Here is a 6,276-nt window from a genome sequence, read left to right on the forward strand (position 1 = left end):
GCTCGGCTTGATGTTCCTTGGCTGTCCTCAGCTGCTGGCGTGGCGTCCCTTCCGGCTTCCGATCTTTTTTTTCCCACTCTCTGGAAACCACAGCAGCCACGACAGCTTTCCCTCGGCTCTCCCTTGGCGCACGGCTTCCTGACGGTCCGGCCGGCTACGTCCGTCAGGCCCCGCCTTCTGCCTCTGCGTCATTCGTTGAGCGCCTCCAGGGTCGTGCCGCTGCTGCCATCGCCGCTCGATGCTTGATGTCTTCTTCAGCCGCCTGGGATCGCTCTGCTTCGCACCGCCTCTTAGCTCCGCCAGCACGCCTCTGCCGCCGCCGCCTGCCGTCGTTCTCTGCTCCACCATCGTCCTCCACATCACCATCCTCACGCCGCCGTCTGCACAACCACCATGCCTCTTTTATCGTCAGAGGTGGGTGCCCCCTCCCCATCTAAGGGTAGGTACCCATTCTACTCGCCGTAGTTGTTCATTGGCTTTCGACCCGCTGGGTTCGAGTTTCACTTAGAAGCAAACGACATCACCGAGGAGATGAAAAAGAGGGGATGTCTGCTGAGCTCCTGTGGAAAAGGCACCTTCGACATCGCTAGGTCGTTGGTGGTGCCGACCGACATCAAGGCCGTGTCGTTTGCTGAGCTCACTAAAAAACTGAAGACCCACTTCTCCCCTCAGCCCTTGGAGATCGCCTGCCGGCATGTGTTCTACAAACGAAGCCAGGCAGCAAGCGAGACCATCGCAGAGTTTGTGGCGGCCCTCTGTAAGGCAGCACAGCCGTGCAACTTCGCAAACATTGAGGAGGCCCTCAGGGACCGTCTCGTGTGTGGCCTACGAGACGGGAGGCTACAGCAAAAGTTGTTTGCGCGCACTACCCTGACCTGGGCAGTGGCATATGAAGAAGCTGTAGTGGCAGAAGCAGCGGACAAGTCAACAAAGGAGGTCCGCCAGCGACTGGCTGAACAACACGTCAATTTCCAGCGTGACAGCGAGGGCGATGAAGCGGACGATGACGTCAACGCTGTAAGAGGCAAGAGGACCCCTGTGAAACCAGCAACGGGTCTCCCTAACGGAGCTGATGGAGGCAGTCAAGGACTCTGAGGTTTGTTGTCCTTATGACTGTCAAGGTCCAAGCCCAGGCTACCCTGGTGCGATTGGCTGAGGACTTCATGGCTGTTATGACTGTTGTGGGGCTCTTCCAGAATGTCCTCTTTATATGCGTATGGCAGGGCATATGTTTGATCGGGTATTCTCTCGGAATAAAGTGCATGGCTTGGTATGGGGGAATCTTCCAGTCTGGCCTTTTCATGAACCGACCTGGTGAACTTCCAGGAGGGTGGAGTGGGGGTGCAGCTGGGATGGTCCGTCTCAGGAGACTGATGGAACGGACGGTTTCCTGATGTCTCTTGGGAATTTTCTGGTCTGCAGGAAACCAGAGTGTCCGATTTCCAGGGAAACAGAATTCCCCTGGCCAGAAGGAACACTGTGAATGTTGAGTATAAGAGGAAATGTGCTAATCTGTCATTTCTGATTGCTGAGGGAGACCGGGTCAACCTACTAGGGTTAGACTGGTTCGAGCCGTTGGGTATCGGTATTTACGGGGTGAACAAAATGTCTGAGAATAAATGGGACATGCTGTATGACCTTTTCCATGAAGTATTTGCCAAAAGGTTGGGAAGGTACAAAGGGTCCCCGGTTGCGTTTGATTTGGATCCGTCCATCAAACCAATTAGGTTAAAATACCGGAAAGTGCCTGTTTCTATCAAACCTAAGGTTGAGAGAGAGCTTGACAAGCTCGTTGAACAAGGGGTCTTGGAACCTGTACCGTATAGCAAGTGGGAATCGTAACTCCAGTCAAATTGGACGGGTCTATACGAATATGCGCAGATTACAAATGTACTATAAATAAGGCATTACAACAGCATTCGTACCCAGTCCCGGTGATAAGCCACATACTGGCTTCCTTGGGGGTGGTAACATTTTTGCCAAACTTGATTTGGCCCAGGCATACCAACAATTGCCTGTCACCCCGGAGGCTGCAGAGGCCCAAATGATTGTAACACACCGAGAGGCATTTAAAGTCAACAGGCTCCAGTTCGGTGTAAACGTGGCACCGGGAATTTTCCGGGGCCTTATGGAACGTTTGTTGAGGGGGGTGCCTGGCACGGTGCCCTACTTTGACGACGTGCTGATTGCGGGAGGGTCCGAACAGGAGTTAATGGACCGTGTTAAAGAGGTCCTCAAACATTTCCAGAATGCCGGACTCAGGGTTAAGCATTCAAAATGCACACTGGGAGTCAACAGTGTGGAATTTCTGGGTTTTCGCATCGACGAAAAGGGAGTTCACCCCACGGGTGAAAAGGTGTCCGCGATCCAAAACGCCCCCAGGCCGGTGAGTAATGGTCTGACCTTCTGGGGCAACAGAAAACAGCTCTGCACCACCCTCTATATGAAAGCCCTTCAAGTACTTAAAGATTGTGATCATATCCCCTCTCAGTCCTCTCCTCTCCAGGCTAAACATGCCCAGCTCCTTCAACTGTTCCTCATAGAACTTGGTCTCCAGACTCTTCACCATCTTCATTGCCCTCCTCTGACAGTCAGGAAGTCTCCCCTGAATTATTTAGCCGGTAACGACTTCCTTGTCATTTTTACCCATTAGACCTAGTCTTGCAATCCGGAGCAAGAGAGAACAAATCCACTCCATTTTCTACATGACAGCCCTTCAGATATTTGAAGACTGCAATCCTGTCCCCTCTAAGCCTTCTCTTTCCCAGGCTAAACATATCCAACTCTTTCAGCCTTTCCTCCTATGAGACTTGGATTACAACCCTCTCACCATCCTGGTTGCCCTCTTCTGGACACGCTCGAGCTTGTCAACATCCTTCCTCAAATGTGGTGCCCAAAACTGGACACAGGACTCCAGGTGAGGCCTGACCATAGCAGAAGAGAGTGGAATGACCACCTCCCGTAATCTGGACACAATGCTTCTGCGAATGCATCCTAAGTTTGCATTAGCTTTCTTCGCAGTCACATCGCACTGCAGAGACGTGTTTAGCTTGTGATCAACCAACATGGAGAAGGACAGGTGTCTATGTCTCAGTGCCAAGGGCCTTTTGTGTCTTTCTGGAGAGGCTGGCTGCATTCGGGGAAATGGGCGTTGTGCTCCAGGGCTTCCTCTCTTACTTATGTGAACAATTCCAGAAGGGTGTGCAGAGGGAAAGCAGCTTGGCACCTTGGCATTTATACCGTGCAGTCTCACAGGGTTCTGTCTTTTTTGACATTGCTCTTTAACACCAATAAGAAACTGCAAGGAGAGATCACCGGGGGATATGGAGGAAGGTATCACCGATATGTGTGTAGGGGGCATGGTGGCTCAGAGGTTAAGATGCTGAGCTACAGATTGGAAGGTCAGTAGGTCGGTAGTTCGAGCCCGAGTGCCACAAGAGGGAGCTCCCGTCTCCAGCCCCAGCTCCTGCCAACCTAGCAGTTCGAAAGCAAGAAATGGCAATTGGATCCATAGGTACCACTTCGGTGGGTGGGAAGGTAACAGCATTCCGTGCAGCTCGGTGTTTAGTCATGCCAGCCACATGACCACGGAAATGTCTTCGGACAGCGCTGGCTCTTCGGCTTGGAAACGGAGATGAGCACCACATCTCTAGAGTCGGATTCAACTGGCTTTCGAGCAAGGAAAACCTTTATCTTTACCTTATCACCAATACGTAGACAACCTCTATTCCCACGTCTATTTCCCCTTACCATTGAGGCAGGGGGGGGGGTCTGTGTAAGACTTGAACAGATCCCTGGAGAAGACTGTGGGACAGATGAGACCTAATAAGCTGAACGTATGACAGTTGTGTATGGACATAGTTTTAGATATTTGGAAACCTCTTTTCGATGCTTGTGTGTGAACTTGCCACCACGCGCCAAAAAGAGCTGTCAATTTCCAAAGGGTGCGTTCTCTGGGGGAACAGAGTGGTGGTTCCTGAAAAGCTCAGGAAAAAGGTTTTGGAATCCTTACATGACGGTCACCCTGGCATGGTGCACATGAAGGCACTAGCTAGAGGATATGTTTGGTGGCCTGGGCTAGAAGTTGAAGAGTGGGTTCGAGTGTGCACGGAATGCCAACAGAATAGACCAGAACCTCCACAGGCTTCACCACAGGGGTGGGAATCCACGGGTAAACCCTGGTCAAGGATCCACATTGACTTTGCTGGCCCAATACAAGGGCAAATGTTCTTGATTATTGTGGATTCCATGTCAAAATGGCTAGAGGTGATTCAGATGCAAACGACCACTTCCCTGGTCATGATCCATGCGTTCGCAACGCACGGACTGCCGGACACTCTGGTCAGTGATAACGGGCCCCAATTCACATCCCAATTCAAAGGACACCTGGAGCTCAGTGCAGACACAGTTGTGCCCAACCGAGAGTGACTTTTGGAGCTCCCTCTTCCCACAGGCGCCTGAGAGGCCCCCTGAAGTCCTGCTCTTTGGGGAGACGGGGCTTCCAGGACCTGGGTTTTTTGGGGGGGGGCTTTTGGGGCTCAGTGTGCTTGCACCCATGGAAATGTGCTCCGGATCCAGTCCGCTGGATGGAAATGGAATGCACGCTGTGGAAGAGGACACCCCCCCCCCCAACCTGCTCAGCTGCATGTCTTCCCAAGGAGTGTTACACAAGAGTAGCTCTTCGGCTGTGTTTCCTGTTGCTTCACTGCTCGGTCTGCGTGGGGCTGCGTTGTGGCCAGCCCCTTGCTGGGCTTCGGATATAAAGCGTTCAGGGAGAGTCCAGGCAGCCCCCAGTGCCTCAACATGAAGACTCGCTGCCTCCTCTTCCTTTTCGTTGGGCTCCTCTTCATTCTCTGTGCCCAGGTGCCTCCTGCCTCTGCTCGCGGTAAGAGACCCCTTTCTGACGCTGCCTAGAAGCACCTTTTTCCAGCCCAGATAGGGCCAGGCTTAGCCTTTCTGACGCTGCCTTGAAGCACCTTTCTTCCAGCCCAGATAGGGCCAGGCTTAGTCATCAGGGATGCCAGTTTGGTGTCCTGGTTAAGTGCACGGACTCTAATCTGGGAGAACCAGGTGTGATTCCCCACTCCTCCACTTGCACCTGGCTGGAGGACCTTGGAGAGGCAGAAGTTCTGACAAGAGCTGTCCTTGAAGAAAGAGCAGTTTCTGTCAGAGCTCTCTCAGCCCCGCCTACCTCCCAGGGTGTCTGTTGTGGGCGGGGTATGAATCCAATCTCTTCTCTCCTCTTTGTTTAGTTGCGTCGTGTCTCTTGAGATTACAACCTCCCCACTCCCACCCCGCAATCTTCCAGAGGTAGAGTTCAGACTGGACCAGAGTAGAATGTTCCTGCGAATGTTAAACAATATTAAACATATTGGCTCGCACATTGCAGGCTTCTGGCAGGCTTCTGGCTGGCTGGTCATAAGAACATAAGAACATAAGAGATGCCAATGTTGGATCAGGCCAAAGGCCCCTCCATTCCAACACTCTGTATCCCACAGTGGCCAGAAATACCAGTGCCATCAGGAGGTCCACCAGTGGGGCCAGGACATTAGAAGCCCTCCCACTGACCATGCGTGGCTGGAGCTCTTGGGCTGTGTAAAGACGTGCCTCCGAAGCGTCCTGAGCACAGGCCTGATCCAACAGGGTTCTTGTGATAGGAATAGATGCCTGTGCTTTGGCTTACTATTAGAACTCCCAGCCCAGTGGGTGGAACACAATCCCTCTCTTACACGCCCACTCAAAATGAAAACACTTACAGTACCACTACGTGGAATTTTATGTATTTCTTGAATACAAGAACCTCAGGGAGCACAAGAACCTTAATTGTGTGGAGCTAGGAACTGAGACAAAGTATGTGGATCCTGCAAACACACTAACAGTATTTCGCCTCCATCTTATCCTCGCAACAACCCCGTAAGTTACTATGAGAGACAGCGACTAGCCCTAATTTATCCAACAATAGGGATGGGCATGAACCGTATTTTTGCAGTTCGGTTTGTTGGGGAACCACAAACCGAACCATGAACCAAAAGAAGAAGAAGAAGAAGAAGAAGAAGAAGAAGAAGAAGAAGAAGAAGAAGATTTATACCCCGCCCTTCACCACCCAAAGGTGTCTCAGAGTGGCTTACAAACCCCTTTCCCTCCCCCTCCCCACAACAGACACGCTGTGAGGTAGGTGGGGCTGAGAGAGCTCTGACAGAAACTGCTCTTTTTCAAGAACAGCTCTTATCAGAACTACGGCTTGCCCAAGGTCACACCAGCAGGTGCAAGTGGAGG

Source organism: Gekko japonicus, unplaced genomic scaffold (assembly GCF_001447785.1).
Source record: "Gekko japonicus isolate JY-2015 unplaced genomic scaffold, Gekko_japonicus_V1.1 scaffold3542, whole genome shotgun sequence".
Classification (NCBI taxonomy): domain Eukaryota; kingdom Metazoa; phylum Chordata; class Lepidosauria; order Squamata; family Gekkonidae; genus Gekko; species Gekko japonicus.